The following is a 12,596-nucleotide window of genomic DNA, read 5'->3' as shown; positions in this document are numbered from 1 at the left end:
AGGACACAGGATCTGGACCCATCGCTAGGGTAGAAGAAGGAGAGGAAGCCAGGAAATTGGCAGGAAGGTCGCACAACGTTGGAAACTTCCCACGGGAGTCCAAACGAGTACAGGAAGGCTCCTTGTGGGCAAAAGACCTTCTTGCGCAATCCAGACTAAAAGGACCAGATCTCATGCAAACACCGCAACGCTTATGCTCTCCACCGGCAACGCTCGACATTTTGGATGGCACCGTCAAAACATGGCGCGATTGTCAAAGAAGAAGCTGCCGGCCACAAAGCCGAGGAAACAGACGGCAATGAAGACGGCGCGGACGTTTTGGGAGGCTGTCGGCAGCGATGGCGCAACCCATTCACACTTTGGGACAGAGACTCTACGCGCTTTGCTTTCTAGCCGCAGGGACATAAGAAATGAGAATCGCACAATGCAAGGCACAGCGACATGACGGTGTTGTACTTTTCTCTCTCTTGTATATCGCTTACCCACCACAAAAGCGCCGCCGCACCCGTGAAAGCCCGTGGAAAAACAAAGAAGCCTCGCAGCAAGCGAAGGCTTGCCCCAAAGCGCTCGGAATCTATTTGATTCACGGGCAGACTGAAGCGGCGAAGGAGCGCAAGTGGCTCAATGGCCAGGATGAAGGTCGCTTCTTTTGTGCCGCAAGATGCCAAGCTTTTCAGGGATTAAACACAAGACGAGTGGAAGGTATAGCCCGGCGTAAAACAGGTGTCATGGGGTGTATTCAGTGAGCGTAGGCTGCTGTGATAGCTTTGCTGTGTTATAGAAAAAAAAAAGAAAAAAAGAAGCTTCTCAACTCTGAGTTTGGGAGGTTTGCATCCGCCTTGAAAAGAGGCTAATCCCCCGATCCGGGCGACATTTATCAGCTGGAGAAAGGCCCAGCCAGCCGCCACCCCCCAAAAAAACAACATTTAAGATGGATGCCTGCGGAGTCGAGGCGGCGAGAGTGCGAGCGAGAGTAACGAAGGGAGCGTTATCTGGGATTTGGACGCATCCGGCACGAGAGGCCGCCCGGGACGGCCCGGCGGCAGATCGGAGCGCGCCAAGGTGACTCAAAGGATATGGCGGCAAAGCGCACAGGCAGCAAAGCGCCGAGGAGAGGGCCGTTTTGTATCGGGGCAAAGGTCGCTGATTCGGAAGCCCAAGCAGGTGTGCAGCAACATCCAGAGAGCCACACAATCAGGTCGAATTGCTCAAGAATGTCATCAGATTGGCTTTTGAATCATTACAAATTTCTGTCATTGGAAGGGGATAAGCACAGAGCCCCGAGGCAAAATATTTGGAAATGCTACTTTATAGCTGGAAAGATAAATATGAAATATACATATTCATATAAATATCAAGCTGTAAATATCCAACAAATGCAGGTTCTTCAATTTGATTTCAAAGAGTCGCCGTGATGTCTGCTGACAACTAAACTCGCCCTTCAGTCGAGATGCATCAATGCACCATACTTCCTTGACACCAATTACTACATCCATAAACACATTTGAGTTGGGTCGGGCTGATTTTTTTTCTTTTTTTTTTTAATCGATCAAGTGCAGCCAGCTTGATGACAAGCGTATCACGGTGCCTTCTAATTCTATTCCATTACAAACTATTGTATTTTGATACAAGTGCCAACTCAAAATTTCAAAGCAACAAACCTGGATGCAATTTTAAGTTGGGCAACTCAACAATTGATTTGAAGATTTGAACCCTCTTTCCCGCATTTGATGACAAAGAAATAAGTGGACAGAATCATTGTCCTCCAATCCGCCAGCCTTAGAATCAATGGAAAAACAATCAAACATCAAATTGTTTTGGTGCCAACAACGTCCTAATGTGGAACTGTGGATTTAAAGTTAGTCCAACTTCAATCGACTGTTTTAGCCCAACCAAAAATGCAACTTTTGTTTTTTGTTGTTGTTGTTGTCGTCGTAACAATCACAACAGACTTCTTCATAAGTGGACCGGTTGGAGTAACTATTCGTCAAGTGTGCCCCACTTGAGCTTTTTTTCCCAATCAAGACCATCCATGTTTGTGTCGCTGCCGCATGTTTGAAAACTCAACAAAAAGTGCTGAGCTGCGAAAGGTGACAAAAGTCAAAAGAAAAGAAGAAGAACCAGCAAGAAGAATCTACTGGAAGGTGAGAAGACCAGAAAAGGCTGACTGGGAGCGATGGCGAGTCCCAAACAGACACGCAAAGTGCTTGAAGGCCTTCTGGATGGAAAGCATCAATAATCCTCCTCTCTCGCTCTCCTCCGACTCGCCGTCCTTCATCCTCGGGACGTCGGCCCACGCCCCCCTCAGCCAGGCCACCCCCCCCCACCGCCTCCCCCCCGCTCCCCGGCTTGGGAGGATTTGATCATTCTGGCGCCGCCCCCGGGGACTTCTTCCGCTTTAAAATCATTGACGCTGATTACCGCCGGCCCTGTCATATTGATTTTGGAGATTTATTGTGGCTCGACTCGCCCCGCAAAGGGTCCCCGGCGTCCCCGAGCGAGCTGGCGCTCATTTGTCGAGCGCTGGCCTCTTCTTGACAGGGGGACACGCCAAAACGCCACACACACACACACACACACACACACACTCTGGAAAGATCGTCTCCAACAAATCATGCACTTTAGCTATTTCCTCCAAAGGTCCATTATTTGATGTTCCAAAGCAACAGGGAGTGTTGCAACTTGTCTAATAAGTTGCGCTCTTGCACTGGCGGACTCCCAGCGGTGCTTTCAATCACCCGCGAGCCAGCCCTCAGTCCGGCAAAGCAAGGCAGCCCGGATCAAGAGATGACATGGCCGCTTGCCGACGGATTCCGGATTCGCATTTTTGGGCGGTCAATCGCTTCCACGGGAGACGGGTTGCCAGTCGGAAGTGACATTCAAACGGGTAAGTTGATGGGGGGTGGTGGAAATTCAAACGTAGGTCTCGTGATCATCAAGGGACCGGCCGGTGAATTTGCTTGTCGGTTGCTCGGACGAACGGATCTTTAGAGGACGCATTGTGGTCTCCTCCTTGTAAAATGAATTTGCATCGGAAGCACAATATGGATCGGAAACCGCGGAAGCAATTTTGCTGGCTAAAAGAGCACATTTGCGGCTTGTTCAAAATGGATCAACTTCAAGCGCCGCCTGTGTCAGGCCGCCGAGCATCATCAAAGCGCGCAGGCTCATTTTCACGGGCCGATGTGTCGGCATGGCGCCCGGGAGGCGGGCCCTGACGGATCGCGCGGCAGAAGGCCGCCGTCCGGCGTGCATCCTCCTCATCCCGGCCAACGGAAAAGTCAGCTGTGACATTTGGCAGGCTTTGCACGCATACAAACTAGGGCATGAGCGAGCTGCCTTTGAGTTGAGGGTGGCAAAGAGGCAAATCGGAGCTTCTCACGTGATCACGGCGGGCAGGCGGCCTCCTTGCGGAGGTGTTTGCGACCCGCACCGGGGTCGGGGCGCGATCTTTTGCGCTGCTGGCACGCGGCGACTTCACAGATGGTTTGACCGTGAGCTATGAATATGCTGACAAGAATCTACAAGCGGAGAACGTGGAGAAGGGGCCGCGGGGAAATGTCGGACAGCTGCTCCGACAACCACGCAAACGTGGAGCATTTGCGAGGAAACGCCGCCACGTTAGCTTCTTGCGCTAGCTGGCGACCGGCTAGCTGCCGTTCGCTTGGGATTCCAAATGCGGCAGCGGGGCGGACTGGCGCTCAGCGCGACAACAGCAGCCAAACGCCCCGAAACCGAGCCGAAGACCAGGCGGACGGTCGAACGCGCCTGTCATTGCTGGGACGCTCGACGACACGCGGCATCAAACGGGCGCTCCCAAAAGCGAGCCTCTGCTAAAAGGTGACAGGCAAGATAGCCCGCAAACACTTAACACGTTCGGATGATCGCAAGGTTCTGAGTCTCCAGACCGCAACCCAATTGAGAAAGGTAATCATGAAATAAATTGCGGAGAAATTACGGTCCAATGAAATAGCGAAGATCTCGCGAATGCATGTGGATCGCCAAGGTGACGAACCCAAATAAAACGTCGCGTGAATGGCGACAAACAAATCATTTTCGCCCCAATTAAGGGAAGTTTGATGCCCACCTGGGCACAGTGGCTTGGAATCACCCTGTTATTGTTTTGATTCATATTCCAACTTCCCATTTGACCTGGGCGCCAATGAGGACTTGCGCAGTTCATCATGGCTTTAACGAGGCGCCGTAGCGCAAGCCGTTCTCCCCGGGATGACAACATGGCGGCCAAACAAGTTGACTCCCTTTACGACGCTGCGCCGTGTGGCTTTCAAGGGCCGACGTTCCGAAAGGCTTTGCTGCCAAGCCGGACGGCTTTGCTTTTAATAGCCTTTCAAAGCCATTTTTGGCGGGCCGTGACGCACGTTCAACACAGTAACAAATAAATAAAGACCGCCTTTTTTTTGGGGTGTGTGTGGTGTGTGTGTGTGTGTGTGTGTGTATACAAAAAGCGTATTGAGTCCCGCAAAGCCGCTGACCTAATGGTTCGGAAAAACAAATAAACAGTCATGCGGTGAGGAGGAGGCATAAAAATGAATGAATTCCTCGCAGGGGTCACTTTATGTCTGTTGGCGCCTCGCTATGTGTGCGTGTGTGTGTCACTTCATGAACACTCCAGAGTTGAGGCAGAAGGCCCGACGTCTACTTTTTCTTTTTTTTTTTTTTACGGCACGCCGTGAATCTCCAAGCAAGCCATCAGTGTGTATAAAAGCATATGTGCGCCCGTGAGATTGCGTGCGTGCGACCGTTTTTACTGTGTCTGGCAAAGCTTCCCAATCTAAATGGGGGCAGGGAGGATAAAATGAAATACATACAACGCCCACGCCCCCCCCCCCCCCCCCCCCCCCAAAAAAAAAAAGACGTGCAGAGGCGACAAGCTGAGCTGAAATACGACTAGCGGCCACCTCGACGCACCGTAAAATAACAATGGCGGGAAAGCTGTCGGGGGTATTTCGAACTCGCGCGCCCAAGCGGAAACGGCGAGAAAAGAAATCATTTGACGGCCAAAACCCGCGTTGTCGTGATGCTAACGGATGAGGCGGCTAGGTGCAGCGTGCGCGAGCTTTTAGCTCAAACGGCTGCCTGCCACTTTCCCGGGTCGAGCGGCTGGCTTTGCAACGACTCACACGTTGCGCATTTAGCATTCGCAAGCTCCAGTCGTTCCCTGGCATATTTCAGATTTGCTGTTCGCAGATTCAACAAGTTGCAATTTGAATTGATTACTTATTTGCTGGAAAATGTTGACGGATTGTGGCGACCGACATGCCAGTGTCCTCGCATTCCCTTTTTTCCCCAAGGCAAATCATCCGTAAGCCGTTTCTCTTTGAGGCTAATGTTGAAATGATCGGAAAGTGCTTTGGAATCCTAGTTTGGGCTTTGTTTGGGGCGCGGTGCTCCCACTTTTTTGCGGACGACGGCGACGCAGCCCCGCTGCAAATACAGCGAATCGGCGTTTCGTTAGCTGAAGACGCTACAAAACGGCGGCAAAGCACTCCTTTTCTAGCAAAGGAGCCTGACTCCATAAAGCTCCTCGGCTCACTTCAAGCCAGTTCCTTGGCACCGAGATGGCGCCACAAGCACTACTTTGACAGGAGGTCAAGTCAAAAGTACGTTTGGCCTCACGCTTGCCCCCCTGCGAGTTGAGCTTCGTTTGCGACATTTTTCCACCCAATACAGCTGGCATCCCGCTTGCCATCCAGGTCACATTTACTTTGTTGTTTGCATAACCAAGGTGCCCTTTAGCACAGCTCAAAACGACCTTCACGGCAGCATTTGGTCGCGCCGCTGTTATTTGTCTGCCATTTGCCCACTAATAGGACGCGCAGTCAGTCACGTATCGCAAATGAAATCGTAATCAGCAGATAAAAGCCGCCGTGCGCCTTTCATGCCGACTCGAGACTTGAGAGCCTCTTTGTTTCATCCGCGAGGTGCTCGCCGAGCAGCTGGCAAGGAGGGGCCGACGGCCTGCCAGCGCAAGAGCAGCGCCTGCTAATGATGGAAATTACCCCAGCGCCTCGCCGTTCCAAATGAGCGCTCAGCGCCGTCGCCAAAATGACTTTGTCTTCACCTTTCTGCCGCTTTGCGACCGGAGCGGCCGGCCCACCGTGACCGGAGCCGCCCGCCCGGCCGCCTGCCCGTTAGCACGGCCGCGTGGCTAATTAGCGCGACTTCAACTCACCGAGACGCCGCTCAAAATTGGCAACCTTGGGCAAGCCACGTCGCTCAAACTTGCTCAATGACTGCTCCGTGGATTCCAACCAATGAAAGGCCACGTCACCTTTGGACTTGAAATTGACACAATTCTTTATCTTATTCTCATGTTATACTCCGCGCGTTTGCTATTGTTTTCGAGTGACACGCTATTAAATGATCTTGGCAAAAAAAAATCGAAATGAACTGTAAATTATGAAATCAATAAAAATGTCACATGACTAAGACATCTTAATGCTCTTAATGCAGGAGTAGGCGGGCCTTGCAGCCCGTCAGCCAATTAAAGGTCTTTGTTTTCCTCCACAGCCACTTTGAGTGACACATTGAGCAATTCAAAGTGTTCTCTAAATTATGATTTTTTTGGGGGGGTATTATTTTTACCTCACCGCTCTTCAATTTGCGACTCTGCCGTGTAAGAGGGCGCGGCTTACTTCCCTCAATCCATAGCGGAACGATACGAAGCACGCAACTATTTGCATCTAACAGCTTTGAAGTTCAACAAAAGGATTGAATGTGAAAAATGAATGCTGATGGTGATGATAACCATAGAAGCACAAAGTGAACTCACTAGTCGGCTACGGTGAAGGAACGCACATTCAAGTTTCCAACCGAAGCGGCTCCCCTTGAATGATGTTGTTTGGGTGCCATTGAATAAACGACTTGATTCAATCTCCGCTATGAGACAGTTAATAAGTGTGACTGTTAATTGTTGCCGTGGCGACGGCGGGCCGGCCCCTTTCATCTGCCAGCCAGAGATCCCATTGTAATTGCTCTATTAAAATTCAGTCGCCGCCCGCGCTGCCTCGGCCCCCGTTTTATTGTCAGTGCATTACAAGCGCACGTTTTCAATTTCGGCCCGTGCCTTCCCTCCACGTACTCAAACACAGCTGACAGGAGCATCTGACATTTGCGGGGGGGCAATTACACAGAGAAATAAAGATGATTGTCTGGAACATGAGAAGGATATTGCACATATGGCCACCACTGCTCCCAAGATGGCGGGGGCGGGGGGGGGGGGGAGGCATCATGTAAAACGAGCGTCATCGGCTTTCACGGGTCCAAAATCTAACCCAAGGCGAGCCGTCAGTCCGTCCGTCCGTCCCACTTGTGACGCCGCGGGAGGCGTGTCCTCGGCACCGATTTGGTGGCCAATTCCAATCCGTATCCTCAATCGCGCTTTGGATCCCGCTTCTGACGTCGCAAAAGTCGCAATTTGGTCAAGAGATCACGCCCGAGGAGCTTTTAGGAATTGGGGAGGAGGACTCCAAGCGTGGCAGATTATTATATCTCATACCTCAAGATAAATGCCGAAAAAACATCTTTGCAGACGTCACTTAACTTTTTGGCAGATTATTATATCTCATACCTCAAGATAAATGCCGAACAAAACATCTTTGCAGACGTTGCAGACACGTTTCACTGTGAACGTCGTAACGGTAAATGTTAACATTTACAACGTACTGCACGTTGTTTATAAACATAGCAAAATTGAAAAATAAATGATGGGGCTCCTGCATTATTGGCAGGTCGACTTTGCGCAACCGGTTGGGCCATTCCAAATCTTTCTTCGAATCGGACGCGCCGTTCGTCTTTGATTTCAAGCTAGGTACGACGTTGACGCCGGCGCCCAGTGTCCAACCGACCTTCCCATTTTGCTCAACGCCAGGACTGAATTTCCAGCTCGAAAAGACAAGCCTCTGTACTTCCAATCGTACTTCGTCTGAACTTGAGACTAAAGCGTTTACCGGGACCGGCAAGGCTGAGGAATAAGGTCAGCGGGACAGCGGGACAGCGGGACAGCGGGACAACGGGACAACGGGACTGTGAGTGTTTGGATCATCCGGCGATCCCGGCGCACGCTCCAACGCTCCGCTCGGCACTTTTCCCACATCCTAATTTGGGCCTTCTGGTCACGTCACATCAGCCCGCTTGTAATTTCCGCTTGGCCCCGAAAATCCATCAATGGCAAGCGCTGCTCCTTTGGTTATTAACCTCCGGTGCACCGGCGCCGATTCTCCAACAAGCCGGCCCACAACTCACAGGCGTGGACTTGCATCGGTAAGGAGCCATTAGGAGCAATTCAACTACAAAGTGCTAACTCCGCCTTTGAAGGACTGAGTCTTTCAAAAAAGCCCAAAATATTTCCCGTGATCTCATCGGGACTGGACACGCGCACACATGCAAATGGCTATAAAGGAACGCAATATCGAAAGGAAGCATTTCAAGCGGACTTTCCATCGGCTACTCGTCAGGAAAGGCAACCGGAATTCCCCGGCAAGCCCCTCGGCAATCCAAGTAAGTGCCGCGTGTAAGAGGCTAATGCTGTTAGCTGATGCTCACCCAACAAAGGTTAGCGCGGACGTGACCGCGATCCGATTCGACACGGCCGCGTTTCACCCGGCGATCCCGAGACGGAAAACGCCAAAGCCGCCGCTTGGCCAATCGGGCGGCGCGTTATCGCCTCACTCGGCTTTGCTCGGACACATTTGCGGACATTTGCTGACTTGTGCTCATTTGTGCTTTTCGGCTCCTTGCTAGAGAACGGCAAAGTCGCGCAAAGAGTCCTGAAAGAGTCGGGCACTGAAAAGGTCAAAGAAAGCTCATAGCGCATTTTCGGTTCGTCCTGAAATTTTCACTTTTGTGTCAGTCCGACCGAGTCGCCCGCCTCCGATCCTGACCTGATCATTTTGTTGGCGGCAGGCAGAGGCCCATCCGGAGCAGGGTGAAAATTCCTCCATTTCTTTAGACAAACATTTCCAACATCATTTTGAATGCCAGTTTGGAACCGAGCTGTACTTCGAAAAGACGCTTTGTGATTGGAATGAATGGATGGCCTCGATGGCAGCCGGTCAAGCGAGCCGGAGGGAAATCCGCTGTCGACGTAGCCGCGTAGCGCGAGCCCTCCACGGAAGATCGGCGTCCATCTTTAGTTCTCCGTTACACGCTGCAGAACAAATGGGAAACGACGGACAGAGCGAGATTCAGAGCTCAGAGTGAGGCGGCGGAGGGAGGGAGGGGGGTGGGGCGGGAGGGGGCATTGTTTACACAGAGAGCCGAGATGTGGCGAAGCGAGGCCCATCTTTATTTACACAGCAGGATTTACGGCGGGCGAGCCGTGTGGCACGGGCGGCCGCATCATTTCAAGCTCGAGTGGCCGCTGTGCCATCAAGTGCTCTGCACGCCGCCCGCACGCCCGCACGCACGCACGCACGCCCGCCACCGCAACCTCACGCCCGCCACCGCAACCTCCCGCCTTTGGAGAATAGCTAGCTCCTGACCTTTCCTGTTCTGCGGACGCAGCGCAAGCACCCGGAGGGCTGAAACAACGGTCCAAAGAGGCAGCTTTTTGCACACGGCCCGTGCCGGCCACGTGAGCCGGCGGTGCCGCGCGGCGCTCCCGCACGCCGCTGCGCTATATGTCCACGCTTTGCCACTTGGAATGCAGCGCGGTCAAAAGCCCGACGGCGGGACCCGAATTTGAATGCTTTCCCAACGACAAGCGTGCGGGATTTCCAAGGGCTTTGGCAGCGCGTCGACCTCGCAGGTTGTGCCTTTGAGGCCGGCTGCGCCCGTGCGGGGTGGGCCGCGCCCCGCGCCCAAAGTGAGCTGGCGGACAAGCGCAACCCCAATGAGGACATTCGGGTGGCTCAACACATAAACTGTCTGTCTTATGTCCTCGCTGGCCCCGCTGCAAGCAGACTGCGACGCTGACAATTCGCCATCCAAAATGGTGCCAGAATTTGACCTCAACTTTCATGCAAATATACCGTCTGATATAAGTTGCTTTACGGGGGTTCAATGTGCGTCAACACCTTGAAATATTGCAGCACGTGGGAGGGAGCATTGGTATTGTTTTTCTTATTTTCTTACACGGTCCTTCATATTTGTACCTCTCGCTAGTGGTCGTCGATCGCGAGTGGTTTTTTTTTTTTTTTGCCCGATCCGGCGAACAGGCTTCGAGGCCCGATCTTGGCGAAGGGCAGCCAACAGACGCTTGCGCCAAGGTTACTGGGAAATAAGAGACGGCGAGGCTCTAATAGAATCAGCGCGTCCTCACGTCCAGTCTGACTTCCTCCAAATAAAAACACGCGGCGGTGGCGGCGGCAAGGGCGCCGCTTCATCCCGTCTGAAAGTCAATTGGGGGGTTGAGAGCATGATGACGGCGTTGAAATGAAAAGTGCAGCTGCAGACTCATCCCGCCATGGGCGCGCAGCCCTCGGCCCCGCCCGGACGCCGAGCTGACGCCGTCCGAGACCGACCGGCACGCGCGCGCGCGTGCGCGCGCGCTCGTGGGAAGAGAGGGGCAGATGGAGCCGGCGCACGGCAGGAGGACCGCGCCAGGCGAAACGCCACAAAATACTAATAGAGAGGAGAAAGAAAAAAAAATGCCACCCTTCAAGAATAAAATAGCATTCTTCAATAGTGCTTATTTTGACAAATAAAGTTGTTGTGTTGCAGTAAGAAAAAAAAGTCAATGACAGGAGAATGACATGGTCATTTTTGCAGAGCGATGTATTTAGACTTTAGAATTATTTTAGGCTCACATTTGATGAGATTTGTTTTCTAGCCTATGGGAAAAAGTTTGACTTATGACAATAAAGGTGGAATATTATGAGGAAAAAAATGTTGGTGTTAAAAGTATGAAGTAGCATTTCAAAAAATGGGATTGTCATGTTTCAAGAAGAAAATATCATATTTTTAATTAAGGGGGGGACGTAATGCAAATGAGAAAAAGGGGTCACTTTTTGAAGACTAATGTGGCAACATTATGAGGAACACTCATGGCATTGCACATGTACCCGAAAAAAAAAGTTTGACTTTGGGGAGAAAAAAATATATAAGGCTTAAGTTGTAATAATACACACAAAAAGTTGTATTATTATTACAAGAAAAAAAGTACCATCGTTTTAGAATAATTACTCGAGAGAATGAAATCTGACCATTTGGCCCATTTTAAGTGCAATAATAACTCGATTATGAAAATAGGTGTTCCATTAGTGAGCGATGAATTTTGCCACCTGTAAACAGGAGAAAAAAATCAGGGCAAAAAAAGCTCCCATCTTCGTTTGCGAGAGGAAGCGGCGCATCTGCCGGTAGATCAAGATGGAGGAAGCTTCCCCCACCCGTCCCCCAAAAAAATGAAGCAAAGTGACAGGGAGGCAGTGACAGAGGGCATTGGCGCCCGCAAATGAGTGCGCTGTCCACACTCAGTCATTGTCACGCGCGCGGCGCGAAAGGTCGACACTGCAGATGCGTGCCAGTGTATAGCGAACGGCGATGCCGTCATCAGAGTGCCGTCAGCTCCGACCATTTTGCATCGTTGGGTCCAATGTCCCAGGCCGAGAAAGCGGCAGGACTGGATTGGAATCCAGCAGCAAAGGAAAGCAAACTCCAGGCTCCAGCTTTCGACGAGGTTTAGGACGGAATCAAGTTGAAACGTCACGACAAAAAAAAGGCAAACTCGGCTCTCGCGGCACATTTATGACTTTCCTCAGGTGACAGCCGTCCGACTGAGCTGTCGCCTCGCTGCCCAAATCCAATCAACAACTGGGTGAACCCAAATTTGCTTCGGCGAAACCAAAACGGAACGCACGGAGGGAAGTGTTTTCGGCAGTCAAGACGGGAGGGCTGCTGTTGGTAAACGCCTGGAGTCGCTGTTTGTAAAAGCAAGGCCCAAGTGCAAAATCTTGGAGCGCCGATGCACCGGGACCAGACTTTCAGCCGTCATATCAAATCAATCACTAAAACGGATTTTTACCAGCTGAGAAACAACTCCGGACCGAAGGTCGCACGCGAGAAACGCCTGCGTTGTGCCTCGCTGATGCACGGCTGATCCTTTGGCACAGCAGGCAGGTGAAATCATTTCATTGTATCAGAAAAGCACAGCAAAGAGCCTTGGCCCCCCGCCCCGCCCCGCCCCCCTCCCTCCGGTTAATGCGCGCTACCTGCCAGTAAGAAATAACAAGTGGGAAGCCGTCTGACGTCGCCGTTAAATCGGCTTAGCGAGAGCTAACACGAGTCCGCGTCGGAAGACACGAACGCAGATGGGGAGCGCGCCCGCGTGCCCGAGACCACCGACTGGAGGGAGCGACCTCGAGGCATTTTTCACATTTGGGGACATTTGGCTACGGCGGGACTCGCTTGGAGAGAAAAGAATAAAGAATATATATATATATATATATATATATATATATATATATATATATATATATATATATATATATATATATATATATATATAAACCACCGTATCCCTGTAGCCGCCGCCCCATTTGCGTGTCCTTACCAAAATTGACAGTGTTGTTCTCGCTTCAATAAATTAATATCGGATGCGGCTTCAAATATGTCGTTTTGAAGCGGGAGATAAAACC

At 51.5% G+C, this 12,596-nt stretch overlaps 1 protein-coding gene across 4 annotated transcripts in view; it reads right to left on the bottom strand.

Moving 5' to 3' along the window:
* Positions 1-12,596, bottom strand: part of sgcd (sarcoglycan, delta (dystrophin-associated glycoprotein)) — a 116,557-nt gene that overhangs the window by 55,574 nt on the left and 48,387 nt on the right. Inside the window, exon 1 of one of the 4 annotated variants that reach the window (XM_086012395.1) lies at positions 11,984-12,059. The exons of the other annotated variants lie outside the window; for them this stretch is intronic. The gene's annotated coding sequence lies outside the window, so the exon portion shown is untranslated. Of the gene's footprint in view, positions 1-11,983; positions 12,060-12,596 lie in introns of those variants that run through there. 4 annotated transcript variants of the gene reach the window in all.

Source organism: Filicampus tigris, chromosome 17 (genome assembly GCF_054856515.1).
Source record: "Filicampus tigris isolate MCC_2025a chromosome 17, RoL_Ftig_1.0, whole genome shotgun sequence".
NCBI classification, from domain to species: domain Eukaryota; kingdom Metazoa; phylum Chordata; class Actinopteri; order Syngnathiformes; family Syngnathidae; genus Filicampus; species Filicampus tigris.
This window is presented reverse-complemented; position numbering and strand designations above follow the sequence as displayed.